General features: G+C 43.6%; 1 long non-coding RNA gene and 1 pseudogene across 1 annotated transcript; both read right to left on the reverse strand.

Annotated features, from left to right (window-relative positions):
* Positions 1-1,074: 1,074 nt before the first annotated feature.
* On the reverse strand, positions 1,075-22,626 carry LOC116274903. Its single transcript, XR_004183719.1, has 3 exons — positions 22,556-22,626; positions 21,262-21,330; positions 1,075-1,119 (listed from the first exon to the last, which is right to left on the reverse strand). It is a non-coding gene; the product is annotated as an uncharacterized LOC116274903 (long non-coding RNA).
* LOC116275077 lies at positions 1,721-1,815 on the reverse strand (annotated as a pseudogene).
* Positions 22,627-23,035: the final 409 nt, after the last annotated feature.

The following is a 23,035-nucleotide window of genomic DNA, read 5'->3' on the forward strand; positions in this document are numbered from 1 at the left end:
GAAGTGATTTCTCTGAGATTATTGGTGAGAAACACAACTCTGAGCTTCCTGTAACAGTTCCTGAGTAGTGATAAAGCACTATTTAAAGAGTTAGAACTCACCGCCTCCCATGCCACCTCCACCCACTCTGCCTGTGCCAGGGTCCTTTCCTTTAGGATCTTCCTGACACCTTCTTCTCTGAAACAGGTGTTCTCTGTTTCGGGCAGAGAAGCAGCAGCCCTTCCTATACCATAATAGTGACGATTATGCCTGTCCGCCTCCCCACCATCCCTCTCCCCCGTGCAGCCAAAGATCTCCCAGCAGGGCTTCACAACTAACTTCTGAGGGACTTCGCACAATGTTCTCGGCTGTCAGGGATCCTCCTAACTTCTGCTCTTGTGAAGGTCACTGCAGGCATTTTGCAAGTTTTATAAAACAATTTCTGTATCAGTTTTTTGATCTTTATTAGTTGCAATTCATGAGTCCCAAACTGGAATACACCGAAACCAAGCCCAGCCACCTCTTAGAAAGAAGCCTCCTTCACAAGCAGCTGGAACCACCTTGAGTGTCTCTGGGGCTGCTTCTTTTTATTCACTCGGCCTCACCTGTCCCACAAGCCCTTGGCATGGCTGTTCCATCTGAAATTCTTGCTGTGTGTTCATTCATACTCGCTAGTATTGACCTTTCTTGAATGTGTTTTTCCATCTGAGACTCATCACCTTTTTTTCAAAGGTGTGGTGGCATCATCTTTGGTCACAATGACTTCTACTTTTTCAAAGCTGAACATCTTCTTTTTTTTTTTTTTTTTTTTTTTTATGGGGGGGGGCTTTCTCTTTCGCCCAGGGTGGAGTGCAGTGGCGCCATCTCGGCTCACTGCAAGCTCCACCTCCCGGGTTTACGCCATTCTCCTGCCTCAGCCTCCCGAGTAGCTGGGACTACAGGCGCCGCCACCACGCCCGGCTAATTTTTTGTATTTTTAGTAGAGATGGGGTTTCACTGTGTTAGCCAGGATGGTCTTGATCTCCTGACCTCGTGATCCGCCCGTCTCGGCCTCCCAAAGTGCTGGGATTACAGGCTTGAGCCACCGCGCCCGGCCTGAACATCTTCAAGATTTGGAGTGAGCCCCTCCTCTTCAAACACCTGCAAACACATTTAAAAATAAGGTAGTTTCAGGGTATGGTTTTTCTTTAATCTACCAAATTTATTCATAATACATTATGCAGGTGTTTTGATGACAATCCAGAAACCTCTTTAGATACCATATTTCTCTGAAATGTGAGAATGGAAGATCATTGCTATTCCAGGACAAGTCTTGTGCATAGAGCTTTTTATTGCTTTAATTTGCATTATTTCATTTACTCCTCAGAACTCTGTCAGTTAGCAACAGCTTGATCATGCAGATGAGTTAACGGAACCCAGAGGAAACTCGCCCAAAGTTACACAGTTAGCAGTTGGTGGAGCCAGGACTAGACGCTGGGCCTTGACTGTCAGTCCAGTATTCTGTCTACTAGATCGTTCTGTCTTTCACATCATTCTAATCTGAGGACAGGTAGACAGAAAGATCATTCCTGACCAGGAGCATGATGCTTAGACCTAAAAGGGACCCTGTTCTGTATCTAAGTCAACCCCCATCCTCCTAAATATTCAGTGGATGTATCTAACTAAGAAAATGCAAACTATAGGACTGTATACCTATAAATGTTATCCCTGGAAAGAAAAGTAACATTTGGTAAATGTACAAAAAAATATGGAAAAAATTTGCATGTTATCCTTGTGCAGGGGCCATGCTAATCTTCTCTGTACTGTTCCAATTTGAGTCTACGTGCTGTTAAGCAATCTCCAGAATATTTTAAAATGAATCTACTACAATAGAAAAGATCAAAGGGTGTCACATAGTAAGCACTGTTTTGTAAAACGTTTGTATAAGTTGCATACGTGTGTGTAAGTGTGAATCAGGATGTAAAGTTTCCTTCTGACTGTGGGTTGTGCCAGCAAGTGTTGGGAGCCACTGGTATGGTGGAAAGAGCCTTGAAAGTGGGTTCAAATACTTAGTTCCAGTCTCTGCTCTGCCAGCAACTACCTGTGTGAGTGCGGCCAAGGACGTTATCCCCTCAGGCCCTCCATTTCCTTATTTTTCAAATGAGCAGGTTGGACTAGATTATTTTTGAGTTCCATTCCTCTCAGATTCTATCAGTCTGGGGGTTCTTTCATGGCATCACTGAAACACAGAAGCCTTCTAAATGGGGAGGATGGGTGGAAAGAGGGGACAGGCTCAGAACAGCAAGCAGGAGCCAGGTGCAGCCACATGACTTTGCCCAAAGCAGTTGCTGCCAGTGCTCATGCTCACTGCCTGTCATCATGTTGGTGGCACCCCTAGATCCTGCTGCCATGAGGGTGTGAATGATGACCACGGTTAAATCCAAATTGAAGCTTGTGGATGGCAGTGGAGGTGAGGACTGCCAAACGCATGCACCTGGTCCCAGGCTTGGCACTGCGAGGGCTCAGAAGCAGTTCTTAATGACAAGCATGATAAATACTCAAAGTGGGAAGCAAAGGAAAGGCAACTTAAATAGAACAAGTTGAAATTTAGGAGACGTATTCCCTCTACAATCTAAGTAGCCCTGGAGTAATAAAGACCTTCTTTGGAAAAAAAAAATAAGGGAGGGGAGCAATTTCAGCAGATATGTAATGAGAAATTTCTACTGTAACTCCTCTTCTGTTGTAGACTAGCATTTAGTTTTCTGTAAAGAGCAGGGACCTGTTCTCACTTTTCACTCATTTGATGGGTAAGATACAAAGTTAATTTCATGGTGGTAAAACACCCAAGAGGTTGCTTGCTTTCCGTTAATATAGAAGACATCTTTGACATTAACACATAGGAGATTATATACATATATACACACACACACGAGAGCTGATAAATGCATTTAATGCATAAATTATTTATTGGTCTTGGGACGGCATACAACATGACAAGAAATGAGATATATCTGTGTGATATGCTTGCACATGTAGAAATTGAAGGAGTATTTTTTTTCCTCAGGTAGAAACATAATTCCAGAAAACATTCTGACTTTGAAGAACAAAAGTACAAAGATGTTCCAACAGTTGAATGTTACACTTTTGCAAAATTTCTTATTATTCATTGCATTTGGAAACAGGGCATGGAGAAGAAAATCATCTTTCTCAGCCTAAATCTCTTTAGCATGCTCCAGTTTCATGTCACCGGCTAGGTAAGATTTAATAAGATGTGTCTGTTGGCCTGTACAAAACCTGGCTGACAAGAGCCTTGTGTGTCATGATGCAGATCAAAAGTGGACTTGGTTGTCGTTCAGCACTGTATATTTTTAAAGAAATAAATTAATAATTTAACACCTTTTAGAACTTGTGGAGGGCACCAGACTGACAGCTTGGGGTTGGGGCCTGTCTACTGCCCAGAAGCATCATGAGTGCAAGTCTGGAAATGTCCCCACCCAGCCCACAGGAGAGCCTCCCCCAGTCTTCCTTCCGTAAGACCCAAGAGAAAATGTAGCATGGTGGTTGGGTCCCAGCATGACCTGGGGTGTGCAGGAGGCACTGCTGGACAGAGTGGGGAGAAAACGCGCTTATCAGCCCCTCCTTTTGGGTAGGTGGCTGGGGAGATTTAAGAGGTGAGTACCTTTCTGGTCATGACCCATCACTGCTGGAACTAACTAAACCCAGGAACCTCATGTAGGAAGTTGGTGTGGCCACTTCTTCAGTTACTCTATCTACTTTCAAACTACAAAAACAAAAAAATCCAAAACCAAAACAAAAAAAAACTCAGTACAAAGTCTCAACAGAAAACAAGAAAAACTCCACAGTCTGTGCTAACCAAGTGGCTGTTATTTTTGGCTGTGGCTAGGCTGGTGAGATGCTCTTTGGCCGTCTGTCACTATACACAGCATTCTGACTGGAATTTTAGCGAGCCAGGAAAGGGATGGCTATATTTGGCCTCTGGAAGGGAAGTTGCTGAGATGGAGACCGTACTTTGGGTCATAGGATTTGAGCCAGCAGGAGGGGAAGCAACTTGCCCCATTTCCCATTTTCAGCTGAGGAAGCGGGTGGGACAACACAGCCGAAACCTTTGTCAGGAAGGGGTCTCTAGGTGAACACACCACACTGTTCCCAGAGGAGCTTGTTCCAGCCCAAGGAGACCGGCCTTGGCCTGACTGGCCAGGTGAGTGTGGGCTCAGCTATAGTGCCTGTGAAGCAGGATTATTGCCTCTGTTAGTCTTCATTTAGCCCTTGGCACTGGATCTAGGCCTTCTCCTGGTATTATATTCATGGAAGCATCTAGGACTTGTTTACTAGTTACTATTCATGTGCCCCTATGTTTGCTCCTGGAATGTCAGCATTTTGGTTTACTTTTAGGACTCACAGAGCTTCTACATACAAGGACATTTCAAAATTTTTAAAAATCAGACATTGGACTAGGTTGCCTTCCCCGTTTAAGCTCTAGGTTATGTGTGTGTATATATATATGCACACACACACATATATATATACACATACACACACATATACATACACTATATATACGTACACATATATATACACACACACACACATAACCTAGAGCTTAAATGGGGAAGGCAACCTATATGTATTATGTATACACACATAACCTAGAGCTTAAACGGGAAGGCAACCTATATAATAAATTATTAAATCTTCAATTATATTATAAAAAGAATGACATTCAAGTCATGATAGAAAAACAAGATTATTGTTTATAGAGATATCACTAAAATATGCATTTTGTAAGGCTCATTGATTTATTTCCAATTCGAGAAGCAACATAGACATACAAAATGGTTCATTAGATATTCATTATACCTCCTTGGCTGCTTTTATTAGAAGTACCCATGGTGCCAATGGCAAGGTTGATATTTTCAGGGGTAGAATCAATGCTTGAAACTCATCAGTATCTTATAAGCAGTTTTGGTTTAAGGTATTTTGATGATTTCATTGAAATGTTTTACCCCATTAAAAAGCTATAACTTAAACTGTGGTGCAGGGCAGGCGCACATTAGATGATAAATGGCTTTGTGTAAGAGATTTCAGATTTGTCAAATCTGCATTAAAGAACTATATTTGAAATTGGTTGGAAGGTTGAGTGAATTCTCTAGGTAAAAATGGCATTTGTTTTATGGATCCCTCTGAAACAATTTCCCAAGAGTTTTCATTTGAATAAATCACATCTAAGTTCAGCACTCCAGAAACAGCTAGAACGGGAGAGTTGCCTTTGCTTTTCTGCTTCCTCTTTTCTGGGAAAAGAGTCAATTTCCTCATCTGTAAAGGGAGTGAGACTAGATAACCTGCAGGTCAAAGTACTTACAGCCTTTCACTTATTAATTCATTCACTTAATGCTTATTTACTGAGCAGGGGTGGGCATGTTCTGGCACTAAAGGAACAGCAACATACAAAACCTAGTCCTTGTTCTGGTGGAGGTGACATCCTACAAGGAGAAAGACAATAAACAGATGAGATAATTTCATGAATAATGTATTGCTATGAAGGCAGGAAAGAGTATTGTGTTTAGAAGTTGTGGGTGGGTGGTGCCTGCAACCTTCTCTGAGAAAGAGTCATTTCAGCTGAAGAGAAGCCAGGAGTGAACATCTAGAGGAAGAGTATTCCAGAGAGAGTAACAGCCAGGGTGAGAGGCAATGCAATAGCATGCTAGGGGAAGAGAAGTGTCCAGGTCTTCCCTTCTTGGGTCTTCCTCCCCTGCCTCTGCTGCAACGGTGAATACTCCGCTGTAAGGAAGTGACTGAGGCCAAGGTGGCTGCAGAAAGAGTACAGAAGGGAGAGAGATCAGAGGATGGGGAACACTGGGGTCAGAGGTGGATAGATCTGTTACAATAGACTAGGCTGCACTGCAATGATGAGTAAGCACCCCATCTCAATGGCTTAACCAAGCACATGTTTCTTTCTTGCTCGTGTTGTGGTCTGATGCCAGTCTGATGCTCCTCTCTGAGTAGGGATACAGATTCTTGCTGTCATGTGTCTCCACCATCGCAGGGTCGTTTATTTTCAGTCTCACAAATTGGAAGGGGAGAATGAGTGGAATATTGTGTTGAATGTTTTAGAGGCCAGCCCTGTACTGGCCACCTGACTAGAATCCAGTGACATGACTCTAATCTAATTGGTGAGCATCGAGTCAGTTTTTGCCAAAAGAGAAAAAGGCATAAAAGAAGGAGTTCTACTGCTCTCCCCAAATCCTTGAAGACTTGCACTGCACATGTACCATCTTGACCAGGAGTGCTGGTGAAGGGGTTCAGATGAGGAGGTAATGTCCTCACAGTGATGACTTCTCATTATCTCCATTAGACAGTACACGGAGAAGAAAGACTGGGGAAAAGGTCACCATTTCAGCCCTTGAAGGGAGCTCAGGAAGATGAGCCTTTCACTTTAAGCTCAAACCAAGTTATTTTGCTGCTTGTTCTGAATCTGGAGGAAGAGCCAGGTTTGATGCGAGAGGCTCCTAACTCCTATTGCCTGGCATTCAAGACTTCCTTCCATCTGTCTTTAGCTCATGTTCTATCCAACATTGCTTCTCACATCTCAGAACATCTGCTCTAGCCAGGCCAGACTTCTCTAGCCTTCCCATCCAATAGAGAATGAACTTCATTCTCCTGTGTTCTCATCATTCTTCTCTTGCAGTGCCTGGTCCCTCCTCTCCACCCAAATCTTATGAGTCCTTCTTATCTTTGTGGAAGTTTGCTGCCTTGGGGGGCCTCAGCTCTGGGGGATCATATGCATTGTTCCTATGTACCACTGGTGGAATAGGCTGGCTCAAGGGGGTACAGTCACAAAGAGGCTGTACATTTCTCCTACCCAGCTTCAGATATGCTCAGGCAGGTCCCTACTTCCTGTGCTTTGGAGACATCTCGTGCAGATGCCTTGGCTTTCTGGATTACTTCCAACTACTAGAAAAGCCTCAATTCTGATAATGAGATTTCTTTTCAGTGTTAAAGGTCCAGTTCAGCTTAATGTCAAACTTCAATCTCACCTGCAAATCAAAGTTAGTGATATCAGCTGAAGCTCAGGTTCATGCAGTTGGGAAGGAGGGGTTGGTTGGCAATTTTATTCTCTCTCTACCTCATCTCTCTTCTGGCTCTTCCAGGATCCAGGCTGGTATTGGTGAGATTCGAGGAAGAGGGACAGAAAAACATCTCACATCAAGATTCTCTCTTGGCTGTGGTTGAGAGGCCCTGCAATGCCCTTCATTCTGGCAGAGTTCTTTCATGAGGCACATTTTTGGCAACCCAGAGGAAACTCCTCCCACTCATCACATAACCTTCAACCACTTCTCCCCCTTATTCCGCTCCAGCCATGCTGGCCTTCTTTCCATTCTCAATTCTGGGAAGTTCCTTTCAGCCTCAGAGCCTTGGCATTTTCATTCTCCCTGTCCGGAGTCTGCTGTCCCTCTCTTTTCTAAGTAGACCCTAGTGATTTTTAAAATCTCAGCTCAAGTGTCAAGTCTTCAGAACACCCTAACATAAACTCTTACCAGGGCAGGCCCTAGTTGTGCACTCTCCCAGCCCCTGTAATGAAGACATTAATTGTATAAACAGCTGTTTAGCATCTCTCTTTCCCACGTGAATGTGAGTTCCAGGAAGGCTTGATAAATTGGTTTGTTAGGCTGTTTTTACATTGCTGTAAAGAAATACCCAAGGCTGGGTAATTTGTAAAGAAAAGAAGTTTAATTGGCTCACGATTCTGCTGGCTGTACAAGCATGGCTGCAACATCTGTCTCTGGTGAGGCTTCAGGAAGCTTACAATCATGGTGGAAGGCAACGAGGAGCCAGCATGTCACATGGTGAGAGCAGAAACAAGAGAGAGAAAAGGGGGAGGTCCCAGAGTTTTAAACAACCAGGTCCCTCATGAACTAACTTGAGTGAGAACTCACTTGTCCCCAAAGGGATGGTGCTAAACTATTAATGAGAGATCTGCCCCCATGATCCAATCACCTCCCCCCAGGCCCAACCTCTAACACTGGGAATCACATATCAACATGAGATTTGGAGTGGACAGACATCCAAACCACATCAATAGGCGTTTGTAGAAAGAACAAATGAATGTTCCTAATAAGTAAATGAGCACCTCGACATGCCAAGCAGATAGTAGGCACTTAATAATTATTTGTGGAACTGACATGAAATTGAAGGCAGGAGCCATATCTGTTAATTTCTGGATTTGTGATATGACTCAGTTCAATAAATACCTGTTGCCCAGTGTTTTGAATAACCTCATTGGAATTAACACAAATAATGGAGAATTGGCTGCAACATGGTTCTGACCTGCACCTTATGGATGTTCCTCAATGTCAGCAGAAGAATTACTTTTGTCTTTACAAAGAACTATGTCAGCCAAGACAGGATGCTTGCCTTTAATCAGCTGACTTTATATTCTGTAGTCTGGGAGGAGCATGATTGCAGGAAGGGACACGGATAATGTAACCATAGATCCAAAGAATGACAACTTCTAAATAATTTGTCCCTTTGTTCTCTTTAGTGCACTTGTACTTCTATTAGCCCAACCAATCCAATTCTTGGTTCCCCAAACAGGGTCACCATATGTACCTTCAACCTGACTTGTATGAAGACTTGTTTTATTAGTCACAATTAGTTGCAGGTGCAAAGACTGGGGGCACAACTAACTGTGTCTGGAATCACCTCCTCACATATGCAATTAAACACTTGCACACTCAGAATTAGGTTCAAGTGGCTAATTGCACCCGGAAGTAGGTAATTGCAGGTGCAATTAGCTACAAGTGCAATTTTTCACCCGAGACTAATTGCTCCCAAAGTAAGGAGATAGGGATTGGAAATTCAGCACCGAATGTATGTGTGGTTATTGCAACCACCTGTGATTTTAATAGTCGCTGCCCCCCCCACCCCGACTTATAGTGTGGTGGCCTCCCTTTGGTCTTTTTGAATAGCTAAATTGCTTAACTCCTTCTGTATATTTGTTCTACAGCATTCTCTTTCCAGCTGGGTATTCTTTTCCTTACTTAGACTCTCTTTCTTCAGAATGTATTTATTTTGTTCTGTAATCCCTGGCTATTTAAAGACCATATATTCCTCCATTGTTTAACTGTATCTAAAACTTCTCAGAATCTAAGTAAATAATGGTCAATAACTTGAACAGCTTAGTGGATGGTAACCATCAAGTAGCTCTTGAACACTGTTCCTTGGGGAATATCATTTAAACATAACAGATGTAAAGCTCTTTTTCCCATCCGTGGTGACGAGGAGATGGATCACTCTGTCAAAGCACACAGAAACCTGTCTTCACTAGCAGGTTTAATTTTTTCCTACTAGCTTTTCTCCTGTATCAGTAAAAGTCCAATCAGGAGAGCACCATCTTTTTTTTATTATTATTTTATTTTATTTTATTTTATTTTTTAGATAGAGACTTGCTTTGTCACCCAGGTTGGAGCACAGTGGCACGATCTTGGCTCACTGCAACCTCTGCCTTCTGAGTTCAAGCAATTATCCTGCTTCAGCCTCCCAGGTAGCTGGGATTACAGGCACCTATCACCACGCTCAGCTAAATTTTTGGATTTTTAGTAGAGACAGGGTTTCACCATGTTGGCCACGCTGGTTTCGAAATCCTGACCTCAAGTGATCCATCCACCTCATCCTCCCAAAGTGCTAGGATTACAGGCGTGAACCACCACGCCTGGCCAGTTTTTAAAATTTTTTAATGACTACAAAATGAAAGCATAATTGGAAAAAAATTCAATGAATTTAATTTAAATTGAATACACTTAAAATAACCAAGGAAACCAGAACTGTTAATACTACTACAGAAAATCTTTTGATCATGTAAACATTATTTAAGTAAGCTGTTTATCACCAAAGTTATTTTAACAGAGATAATTTAATAAAGGGGATTATTAGGTTAGTATTAGGAATGAAAAAGCAAAAAAGGAAGCCTGAGATATCTCAGTGATAGTAACTGCAGGGAGCAGCTACCACTCCAAGGGCTGAGGAAACAAAGCAAGAGCCTGGAGTTAATAGAACCTAGATGCTTAGGGGAAGGGCCCAGCAAAGCTGGAACACAGGCCTCTGGTGGAGGGTTTTCCCAGGCTGGTGCGGAACCTCAGCAGCTTGAGGAGGGATCACATAGAGTTGGGACTCAGAGCTCTTAAGCGGGGACACCGTCCAACTGGTTTTGTACCCTTGGAATTTGGAGAAGAAAGCCGGCAGAGCTGGGACCCACAATGTTGAGTGGGGCTTCCTCCCAGGTGGTCCTAAACTGTGAGCAACCCACTAAACACTGCAGCGCTATTTATAAAACAGAAAAAAGTGCCTGCAGGAGGTGCCCTGAGAGTGGGGCTGGTAGTCTTTTGTTGGATCCAACCAGGACGAAGCATGTTTTGATATGAGCAGGTAAAAAAGGGGCATGAAGTTAGTGAATCAGAGCCTTTGCAGGTGTGTGTTTATGTGTCTTCTTTTCTCTGCATTCGGCATTTTCCTTTGCATGATTTTATTCTCATTGTATCACGGTGAAAATACGGGCATGTGTGAGAGAGACAGAGAGAGAGAGAAAAAGAATATCATAGTGAGTGCAAGCCAGTGGTGGTCATAAGATGGTGATCTTAGCAGGTGTGCACAGCTGGCTCTGCCCAGTGATCTGCAGCAGATTTCATTTCCTCATAGCTCACCTGGCTGGTTAATCTCCTTTTGCCCTTTCCTGCTGTGAGAATTCATGGCCAGCCTGAGGCCAACCTCCTGACTTCTGTGGAGTGCTGACTCCTCCACTTCCCTGCTTAGTCACTCTGAGGTGGAACAGGATCCCACTTGCTAAGCTAGTGGCTGCCTCTGCTGAATGCCAATCTGAAGGGGCGATCAACCCCTTTGAACTCCCTCTGGCTATTGAGTCTGCCATTGTTCAGACCCTGCAGTGTGCATGGACCGGTGACAAAGCCCGGGTGAGGAAGCAAGAGATGACAACCGGAGGAGAACAGGGGAGGGCAGGAAGGCCTTTGACTTGGCCTGGACACCTGGCGACGCTTTATGGCCCCAGACAGACTCTCCTGCTCCAAGATCCAGCCCAGGGGCTGTGAAGGTCACTCGGCGCTCGCCGCCCATGGGAAGGAAGTGTATCCTTGGGCAGCAGAGCCAGGCTCCTTAATGACTGCTTCAGCTGAGCATTTCTACTTGGAAAGGAGAGCAAATGTTCCTTTGCCCTTGCCACCCTGCTTAGTTGCAACTTAGGCCTCTCAAGAAGGAACATAAATATTAGGGAAGTCAGGCCACCTACCAATGGTTTGGGCTAAGAAAAACATTTTTTTTCTTCTCAGGAAAGTGAATAAAACCACATGATGGAAAATGTTGGAAATAGAGGAAAGAGAACAACAGCTTTAAAAAATCGGAGTAACCTGTACTAGTCACTAACAGCATTTGAAGGTGCTTTTACCCACTCTTCCCCTGTGCAAATAGTTCATTCATTCATTCTCTAAGTGTTAGTTGGGTGTCTACCATTGCCACTTGCTGGAGATAGGACCCTGAACAAAATAGATCAAAAGTCTAGCTCCTAGGGAGCTTCTATTCTTGGTAGGGGGAGAGGGGCACGTCTTGCATATTCAATTTCTTATCCTGTTGTCATTTGTCAGTTGATCTTAGGAGCACTTCCCTTGTCATTGCGTCGTCTTCATACCCATTATTCTGATGATTGCTTGCTTTTCCGAGTGAATGGATCAGACTCCACTTAACCACCTCACTACTGTCCACTGGTTTCCCATTTGCACAGTTTTAAATAATGCCGTGATTAGTATATTTGTGTAGGCGGATTAAAAAACCCATTTGCACAGTTTTAAATAATGCTGTGGTTACTATATTTGTGTAGGTAGAATAAAAAAATATATATATATATTTTATTATACTTTAAGTTCTAGGGTACATGTGCACAACGTGCAGGTTTGTTAAATATGTATACATGTGCCATGTTTGTGTGCTGCACCCATTAACTCGTCATTTACATTAGGTATATCTCATAATGCTATCCCTCCCCCCCACCCGGTGTGTGATGCTCCCCTTCCTGTGTCCAAGTGATCTCATTGTTCAGTTCCCATCTATAAGTGAGAACATGCGGTATTTGGTTTTCTGTTCTTGTGATAGTTTGCTAAGAATGATGGTTTCCAGCTGCATCCATGTCCCTACAAAGGACACGAACTCATCCTTTTTTATGGCTGCATAGTATTCCATGGTGTATATGAGCCACATTTTCTTAATCCAGTCTGTCACTGATGGACACTTGGGTTGATTCCAAGCTTTTGCTATTGTGAATAGTGCCACAATAAACATAGGTGTGCTTGTGTCTTTATAGCAGTGTGACTTATAATCCTTTGGGTATATCCCCAGTAATGGGTATTTTCTAGTTCTAGATCCTTGAGGAATTGGTATTTCTAGTTCTAGATCCTTGAGGAATTATCACACTGTTTTCCACAATGGTTGAACTAGTTTACAGTCCCACCAACTGTGTAAAAGTGTTTCTATTTCTCCACATCCTCTCCAGCACCTGTTGTTTCCTGATTTTTTAATGATTGCCATTCTAACTGGTGTGAGATGGTATCTCATTGTGGTTTTGATTTGCATTTCTCTGATGGCCAGTGATGATGAGCATTTTTTCATGTGTCTGTTGTCTGTATGAATGTCTTCTTTTGAGAAGTGTCTGTTCATATCCTTTGCCCACTTTTTGATGGGGTTGTTTGTTTTTTTCTTGTAAATTTGATTGAGTTCTTTATAGGTTCTGGATATTAACCCTTTGTCAGATGAGTAGATTGCAAAAATTTTCTCCCATTCTGTAGGTTGCCTGTTCACTCTGATGGTAGTTTCTTTTGCTGTGCAGAAGCTCTTTAGTTTAATTAGATCCCATTTGTGAATTATGGCTTTTGTGGCCATTGCTTTTGGTGTTTTAGACATGAAGTCCTGGCCCATGCCTATGTCCTGAATGGTATTACCTAGGTTTTCTTCTAGGGTTTTTATGGTTTTAGGTCTAACATTTAAGTCTCTAATCCATCTTGAATTGATTTTCATATAAGGAGTAAGGAAAGGATCCAGTTTCTGCTTTCTACTTATGGCTAGCCAATTTTCCCAGCACCATTTATTAAATAGGGAATCCTTTCCCCATTTCTTGTTTTTGTCAGCTTTGTCAAAGAACAGATGGTTGTAGATGTATGGTATTATTTCTGAGGGCTCTGTACTGTTCCATTAGTCTATATCTCTGTTTTGGTACCAGTACCATGCTGTTTTGGTTACTGTAGCCTTGTAGTATAGTTTGAAGTCAGGTAGCGTGATGCCTCCCGCTTTGTTCTTTTGGCTTAGGATTGTCTTGGCAATGTGGGCTCTTTTTTGGTTCCATATGAACTTTAAAGCAGTTTTTTCCAATTCTGTGAAGAAACTCATTGGTAGATTGATGGGGTGGCATTGAATCTATAATTTACTTTGGGCAGTATGGCCATTTTCACGATATTGATTCTTCCTATGCATGAGCATGGTATGTTCTTCCATTTGTTTGTGTCCTCTTTTATTTCACTGAGCAGTGGTTTGTAGTTCTCCTTGAAGAGGTCCTTTACATCCCTTGTAAGTTGGATTCCTAGGTATTTTATTCTCTTTGAAACTATTGTGAATGGGAGTTCATTCATGATTTGGCTCTCTGTCTGTTACTGGTGTATAAGAATGCTTGTGATTTTTGCACATTGATTTTGTATCCTGAGACTTTGCTGAAGTTGCTTATCTGCTTAAGGAGATTTTGGGCTGAGACAATGGAGTTTTCTAAATATGCGATCATGTCATCTGCAAACAGGGACAATTTGACTTCTTCTTTTCCTAACTGAATACTCTTGATTTCTTTCTCTTGCCTGATTGCCCTAGCCAGAACTTCCAACACTATGTTGAATAGGAATGGTGAGAGAGGGTATCCCTGTCTTGTGCCAGTTTTTAAAGGGAATGCTTCCAGTTTTTGCCCATTCAGTATGATATTGGCTGTGGGTTTGTTATAAATAGCTCTTATTATTTTGAGATATGTTCCATCAATACCAAATTTATTGAGAGTTTTTAGCATGAAGGGCTGTTGAATTTTGTCAAAGGCCTTTTCTGCATCTATTGAGATAATCATGTGGTTTTTGTCTTTGGTTCTGTTTATATGCTGGTTTACGTTTATTGATTTGCATATGTTGAACCAGCCTTGCATCCCAGGGATGAAGCCCACTTGATCATGGTGGATAAACTTTTTGATGTTATCCACCAAACAGAATCTGCTGGATTCTGTTTGCCAGTATTTTATTGAGGATTTTTGCATTGATGTTCATCAGGGATATTGGTCTAAAATTCTCTTTTTTTGTTGTATCTCTGTCAGGCTTTGGTATCAGGATGATGTTGGCCTCGTAAAATGAGTTAGGGAGGATTCCCTCTTTTTCTATTGATTGGAATAGTTTCAGAAGGAATGGTACCAACTCCTCCTTGTACCTCTGGTAGCATTTGGCTGTGAATCCGTCTGGTCCTGGACTTTTTTTGGTTAGTAGGCTATTAATTATTGCCTCAATTTCAGAGCCTGCTATTGGTCTATTCGGGGATTCAACTTCTTCCTGGTTTAGTCTTGGGAGAGTGTAAGTGTCCAGGAAATTATCCATTTCTTCTAGGTTTTCTAGTTTATTTGCATAGAGGTGTTTATAGTATTCTCTGATGGTAGTTTGTATTTCTGTGGGGTCGGTGGTGATATCCCCTTTATCATTTTTTATTGCATCTACTTGATTCTTCTCTCTTTTCTTCTTTATTAGTCTTGCTAGCAGTCTATCAATTTTGTTAATCTTTTCAAAAAACCAGCTCCTGGATTCATTGATTTTTTGGAGGGTTTTTTGAGTCTCTATCTCCTTCAGTTCTGCTCTGATCTTAGTTATTTCTTGCCTTCTGCTAGCTTTTGAATGTGTTTGCTCTTGCTTCTTTAGTTCTTTTAATTGTGATGTTAGGGTGTCAAATTTAGATCTTTCCTGTTTTCTCTTGTGGGCATTTAGTGCTACAAATTTCCCTCTACACACTGCTTTAAATGTGTCCCAGAGATTCTGGTATGTTGTATCTTTGTTCTCATTGGTTTCAAAGAACATCTTTATTTCTACCTTCATTTTGTTACGTACCCAGTAGTCATTCAGGAGCAGGTTGTTCAGTTTCTATGTAGTTGAGCAGTTTTGATTGAGTTTCTTAGTCCTGAGTTCTAGTTTGATTGCACTGTGGTGTGAGAGACAGTTTGTTATAATTTCTGTCCTTGTACATTTGCTGAGGAGTGCTTTACTTCCAACTATGTGGTCAGTTTTGGAATAAGTGCGATGTGGTGCTGAGAAGAATGTATATTCTGTTGATTTGGGGTGGAGAATTCTGTAAATGTCTATTAGGTCTGCTTGGTGCAGAGTTGAGTTCAATTCCTGTATATCTTTGTTAACTTTCTGTCTCATTAATCTGTCTAATGTTGACAGCGGGATGTTAAAAGTCTCCCATTATTATTGTATGGGAGTCTAAGTCTCTTTGTAAGTCTCTAAGGACTTGCTTTATGAATCTGGGTGCTCCTGTATTGGGTGCATATATATTTAGGATAGTTAGCTCTTCCTGATGAATTGATCCCTTTACCATTATGTAATGGCCTTTTTTGTCTCTTTTGATCTTTGATGGTTTAAAGTCTGTTTTATCAGAGACTAAGATTGCAAACCCTGCTTTTTTTGTTTTCCATTTGCTTGGTAGATCTTCCTCCATCCCTTTATTTTGAGCCTATGTGTTTCTCTGCATGTGAGTTGGGTTTCCTGAATACAGCAAACTGATGGGTCTTGACTCTTTATCCAATTTGCCAGTCTGTGTCTTTTAATTGAAGCATTTAGTCCATTTACATTGAAGGTTAATATTGTTATGTGTGAACTTGATCCTGTCATTATGATATTATCTGGTTATTTTGCTTGCTAGTTGATGCAGTTTCTTCCTAGCATCGATGGACTTTACATTTTGACATGTTTTTGCAATGGCTGGTACCTGTTGTACCTTTCCATGTTTAGTGCTTCCTTCAGGATCTCTTGTAGGGCAGGCCTGGTGGTGACAAAATCTCTAAGCATTTGCTTGTCTGTAAAGGATTTTATTTCGCTTTCACTTATGAAACTTAGCTTGGCTGGATATGAAATTCTGGGTTGAAAATTCTTTTCTTTAAGAATGTTGAATATTGGCCCCCACTCTCTTCTGGCTTGGAGAGTTTCTGCCGAGAGATCTGCTGTTAGTCTGATGGGCTTCCCTTTGTGTGTAACCCGACCTTTCTCTCTGGCTGCCCTTAACATTTTTTCCTTCATTTCAACTTTGGTGAATCTGACAATTATGTGTCTTGGAGTTGCTCTTCTCAAGGAGTATCTTTGTGGCGTTCTCTGTATTTCCTGAATTTGAATGTTGGCCTGCCTTGCTAGGCTGGGGAAGTTCTCCAGATGATATCCTACAGAGTGTTTTCCAACTTGGTTCCCTTTCCCCCATCACTTTCAGGCACACCAATCAGACGTAGATTTGGTCTTTTCACATAATCCCATATTTCTTGGAGGCTTTATTCATTTGTTTTTACTCTTTTTTCTCTACACTTCTCTTCTCACTTCATTTCATTCATTTGATCTTGAATCACTGATACTCTTTCTTCCAGTTGATCGAGTCTGTTACTGAAGCTTGTGCATTTGTCATGTATTTCTCGTGTCATGGTTTTCATCTCTATCAGTTCTTTTAAGGTCTTCTCTGCATTGATTATTCTAGTTATCCATTCATCCATTCTTTTTTCAAGGTTTTTAGTTTCTTTGCGCTGGGTACGTATTTCCTCCTTTAGCTCTGAGAAGTTTGATCGACTGAAGCCTTCTCTCAACACTTCAAAGTCATTCTCCATCCAGCTTTGTTCTGTTGCTGGTGGTGAGCTGTGTTCCTTTGGAGGAGGGGATGCACTCTGATTTTTTAAATTTCCAGCTTTTCTGCCCTGCTTTTTCCCCATCTTTGTGGTTTTATCTGCCTTTGGTCTTTGATGATGGTGACATACTGATGGGGTTTTGGTGTGGGTGTCCTTTCTGTTTGTTAGTTTTCCTTCTAACAGTCAGGACCCTTACCTGTAGGTCTATTGGAGTTTGCTTGAGGTCCACTCCAGACCCTGTTTGCCTGGGTATCAGCAGCAGAGGCTGCAGAAGATAGAATATTGCTGAATAGCGAGTGTTGCTGTCTGATTCTCGCTCTGGAAGCTTCTTCTCAGGGGTATACCCCACTGTGTGAGGTGTGAGGTGTTGGTCTGCACCTAGTGGAGGACATCTCCCAGTTAGGCTACTCAGGGGTCAGGGACCCACTTGAGCAGGCAGTCTGTCCGTTCTCAGATCTCAACCTCCGTGCTGGGAGATCCACTGCTCTCTTCAAAGCTGTCAGACAGGGGCATTTATCTCTGCTGAGGTTTCTCCTGCTTTTTGTTTAGCTATGCCCTGTCCCCAGAGGAGGAGTCTACAGAGGCAGGCCCGCCTCCTTGAGCTGTGGTGGGCTCCACCCAATTCGAGCTTCCCTGCAGCTTTGTTTCCCTACTTAAGCCTCAGCAATGGTGGGTGCCCCTCCCCCAACCTCGCTGCTACATTGCAGTTAGATCTCAGACTGCTGTGCTAGCAATGAGGGAGGCTCCGTGGGTGTGGGACCCTCTGGGCCAGGTGTGGGATATAATCTCCTGGTGTGCCATTTGCTAAGATCCTTGATTAAGCGCAGTATTAGGGTGAGAGTTACCTGATTTTCCAGGTGTTGTGTGTCTCAATTTCCTTTGACTAGGAAAAGGAATTCCCTTCCCCCTTGCACTTCCCAAGTGAGGTGATGCCTCGCCCTGCTTCAGCTCTTGCTGGTTGGGCTGCACCCGCGGACCAGCGCCAACTGTCCGATAGGCCCCAGTGAGATGAACCCGGTACCTCAGTTGAAAATGCAGAAATCGCCTATCTTCTGCATTGCTCACGCTGGGAGCTGGAGGCTGGAGCTGTTCCTATTCGGCCATCTGGGGTGGGCCCCCCCAAAAAAATATATATTTTTGGGGTAATTTCCTCTCTGGCTGTATCTTACACAGTATCAGGTAGGACTCTTGGTTACAAACAACAGACCTCAAATCTAGTTAGCTTAAGCAGAAAGGGAATTTGCTGGAAGGCTATCTATCCAGTAGCCTATGGAATTGTCAGAAGGCTGGAGAACCAAGCTCAGAAAAGCATCAGGAACGAGGGTCAGGGGGCAGAGGTACAGTGCAGGTCCACACCCCGTACAGTCCCTGAGACCTGCTGCAGGTCCCTCCTCACTGCCTCCTACTCTCCTCTCAGCTCCTCCAGCTTTCCAAGGAGAAATCTCTCTCCTCCTGAAGCCTCTCTCTCGTGTCCTGGAATCTTGAGTTCAGGGTGGAGCACTGGTGGCCAGATGAAGGTCAGCAGCCTGCTGTTCTGCTTCTAGGGAGTGACAGGAGGTGTCCTTCCTGGCTCTCCAGACGGGAAGTGGCTTCTGCCAGAGAGGGGTGTAAACACCTCTCTGCAGTGCTAGTAGGGACCAGGTATTCTCAGCGCCTCCAGCAGCCTGGGGGACTCAGCCTCCAGGACTGGAAAAAAGAGGGTGACATTCACATAAATGATTGCTTTTTGATAGGTAAGGAAACTGGGGCTTAAAAAGGATATGTGACTTACAGCAGACTACATTGCCAGCAAACCTGGGCTGTGAGGACTTGAGTCCAGGTCTTCTGAAACACCCGAGGGTTAGTTGGACAAGTATTACTTCCCTCCTCTGGGCTGGTGGCCTATAAGGGGTACCTAGAGCAATCCTCTTGCTGGGACAAAAGCCCTTTCAACAAAGGGGCCTTTGTAACAAGCCTTTCTTTGTTTGGCCACCAGGCTGTTCCCTGGAGTAACTAAAGCCTGTAGTCCTTAGATATAAGGCTGGCTAACACTGCTTGACAGGAAAACAACAATGTGAGTTTGGGTGCCAATGCTAGATTGGAAATGCATGTCTTCCTGCTCCCAGACACCTAGGCATGAACCACATGGCTAGATGGTCCTGCCCCTCCTCCCTGGCCACTCTGCATAGAGGAGGACAGCACCCACTGGTCCTACAGGATGGGGACTAGTGGCACTCTCCTGGGCAGTGCCAGGCAAGTAGGCTGGCATGCAGCTTTACTGCTGTGGCCGCGTCTCTGGGACCTGTTGGTGGACATCTGGCTTACTGCTGCTCAGAGGAGAAAGGTCACAGCCTTCCACAGGTCCTTGGATATCAGGCGCTGCCCACCTGCATCTTGTCCACAGTGTTCCCCCGGGGTGGGGAGCTACCGCTTTCCTTTGTCTGGGGAGATGTTCTCCCCTGGACTCCCTTGGGGTCTCAGGATACAGCATTAAAATTGGCTTATGTGTTTAGTCATCTTCTGTGAGACTGTACCTTTATGCTAAAGACCCCTCAACTAGAGGAGAAAAGACAAACTTGACTCTACCCAGAACTAGGAAGTTAACCTTTTATGAGAGTTGTACTGCTGGGGACCATGAAGGACACCGGAAATAAACTCTGTCTCTGCTCTCAGAGAACTTCAGATGTCTCTCAGTGCGGCCACCACTTGAAGGGGAAAAGAGAGAAACTTCTGTTTTTAAAGACAGTGCCCTGGATCAGGGCCTTCACAGGCTGAGAGCTCTGTGGGGACCTTCACTCACCCTGTCCCCTGCAGACACCCAAGGTGCAGCTCATCTGCCAGCGAACAAAGACATTCCACGTATAGGTTAAAGTAGAATTTCGGCATTGGCAGAGTTAACATTCATAAATTCAACAACTTGTGTGTGCCCTCAAGGGCCCGTGGCAGGAGACGAGGTTTAATTGTGCTGAAGCACACATTTCCCTCACATGGGGTGGGTGAGTCACTTCACTACTGAGAACTGGGTACCAGGGTTTCAGCAGTTTTGGGCTCTTGGTTCCTCATCACCAAAGGCAATTTGTGGGGATCTTTATGTTTCAGCAGTATTTGAGAATCTGGGGAGTCATGAGCAGCTCAGGCTGGGTCTCCTGTTAGGCGGGAAGTATCTGGTGGGGATGGTGCTGGGGTCTGGGAATCCCCCCTCGCCACGCCACTTCCCCTCAAGCCCACAATCCTCTGGAGCCCTCAGGCTTAGGATCAGGCTCTCTCAGGCTCACCCCACCTGTCAACCAGGGGCGGGTGCACCCGCCCTCAAGATGCACACAGCTGCATTGCCTGCAGAGAATTTAAAACCAATCATAAAATCGACTATGAGTCAGTTTGCTTTTTATTATCCCCACGCCAGTAATTCTAAACAATGTCAGTGATAAAATAATCCTCCCACAAATCTTTTGTTTGTCCACTTTCTAAACAATTGCTGTGGTGACTATTGAATTTTATTTCTATACATTCATATATATCTGTGTGCGTGTGTATACATATATTCCCATATATATATACGCACATACATATATATGCTTCAAATTAGCACAGTTAATTACTTATCCTTTTACTAATATTATAGTCTATGTGAAAGTAACTTAGGAGAACTTCCATTAAGAAAGAATAGTTCAAGATGGTTCGAACTGGCTTCAGGCACAGTGTGTGTCTCCAGCCCCTGTGGTAGTAAGTATGCCTGCATCTAAATAATCGATAAAGGATGATAGCACGGTGATTGCAAAGCCAAGATACAAAACCTGAGTTAATTTAATTCTGTCATTCTGCGCAACCACTTGGAATTTTAATTTGTGTTTGAAGTTTAGTAAATGCAAATTTTAGTTCATACATGAGATATTTGACTGGATTTGAATAATATCCTGAAAATTAAAATTTATTCTGTTTAAATTATTGTTTTAAAGCTAATGAATGAATCATGAGAGTAATAATAATTAATGATTATTACATGATTATCTCTGAAAGTAATTTTGTCCCATAGAGGAGTGTACTAAAAAATGATCAGTTTGGGGAGTCAGATATGTTATCTTGGCCACTGTCCATGGTGATGCAGATGACAGAAATTGTTCCAGTTTATTGAAACAGGAGAGCATTGATAATCAGGTATTAATTGGCCTATGAACATTTTGGAAGTGCTGAACAAGCAGACTCTAGTTGGAGCTTTCAGAAACAATTCCAGTTCCCAGGATGATGCTCTGATATTATTGAGGGAACATCCTTCCCCCACTGTCTGTGGCAGAGCCCACCATTCTGCCATGATCTGAGCCAGCAAAGTAAAGACTTCGTGCTGTGCCTCCCATCCTACTGACCTGGCTCTCAGTTGAGGTCTCACGCTAGTGGCTCTTATTGGCGGAACCCAATCCCATAAGGGACTCTACCTGCAAAGGAGGAAGGGAAAGTTAGTTTTTCATTTTCTGGTGTCTACAGTATAGACTGGTTCCCTGAGGAAGTTAGGAATGGAGGCTGAGTCAACTGGCCCACAGCATCCTTCACATCTACCCAACCGAGTTTCTACACTTGACCTTTTGGTCTCTAGATGGGGAAGAAGCTCCCCTGTCTGGCAGCCAGGTTCTGCCTCATGCTGGCTTCTGGAGAGAATGGCTGTCTCTGTAGTGAATAGTGAAGTGTGTCCAGCCCAGCTATTCTTTTTTTTTTTTTTTTGACAGGGTCTCACTCTATTGCCCAGTCTGGAGCGCAGTGGTGCAATCTCAGCTCACTGCAGCCTTGACCTCCCAGGCTCAAGCGATCCTCCCACCTCAGCCTCCCAAGTAGCTGGCACCACAGGTGCATGCCACCACATCTGGCTATTTTTTTTTTTTGTATTTTTTGTAGAGATGGTGTTTCATCGTATTGCCTAGGCTGGTCTCAAACTTCTGAGCTCAAGCAATCTACCCGCCTTGGTCTCCTAAAGTGCTGGACATTACAAGCATGAGCTTGGACATTACAAGCACCCCACCCAGCCTCAGCTCAGCCATTCTCATGCTGTCTCTTACCATACCCCCACCTTCCCACACCCCATGGAACTTCTCTGCCTAGGCTCTCCTACTTGGAATCTTCTGGTGGTGCATTGTGAGTAATAGCTCCAAATCTTCTCTCCCTTAGCACACAACCATCTCTTGAGTAAAGGCTGCTTCAAAATCCCCACAACTTTTCATAATGCCACCCCTAAACTCTTCCCCCAACTAAAGTGCATGAATCTTTATCATTATTCTTTAATAGCAACTTTTTTGGGGATTCTTCTCAATACATATTTGCAGACTAAATATAACTCTTGTCCTCAAAGAGTTTTCACCATCATTCTCATAACATTAAAAATATTCTAATTTGCATCTATACTTGGGTCCCTACATCTCAGCCCTCCTGTCCCTTGTAGGGGCAGTGGGTGTTTGTGGTGATGTTGGGATTGAGGAGTAGGTTCCATCCACAATGACTAGGCTAGAGGGTGACCCTTCAGAGAGGGGCAGGATGCAACTTTGGCGTGGAAATGCCAGGTGAGGCCCAGGGAGGTTTGAACCCTAAGTCTGTTCTGTGGCCCAGGACGCAGGGCCCACATCAAAGACTGAAGCTCTGCTTACAAGGTAGGAGGAAAGAACATGCAATGACCTGAAACTGAAGAGGTTGGATTTCTTTCTGTCACAGGCTCTTAATAGCTGCATGACCATAGACCAGTCACTTCACCTCTCTAGGGAAGAAGGTTACTTCCAATGAAGATGGTGATTTACTTCTGAAGTAGTGGGACTAGGAAAAGAGGTGGCACATAAGGAAGGAGGAAGCAGGGTTTATGACACTGGGTATCTCCCTCCGGCTGCCTCTGGAGGAAAGACCTGAAACAGCACAGATTCCCCGCATGGCAGGCTATGCCTTGCTCTACCCCACCCTGCCCTCCGCCACCATCAGGACATTCAGAAGGAAATACATCCAGAATCCTGAGCTCCAATGTGGAGCGAAACCAAGGATGGAAGTGGGCCTGGCAATATCTGGGCTAGAAGTCACATTTCCTCATTTCCTTTTGAACATGAAACCCTTTTCCTGAAAGGGTTCGTTCTCTTCAAAGCACAGTTTCCTAGTGTCTGTCCTGCAGTG

This window comes from Papio anubis, chromosome 5, assembly GCF_008728515.1.
Source record: "Papio anubis isolate 15944 chromosome 5, Panubis1.0, whole genome shotgun sequence".
Lineage (NCBI taxonomy): Eukaryota > Metazoa > Chordata > Mammalia > Primates > Cercopithecidae > Papio > Papio anubis.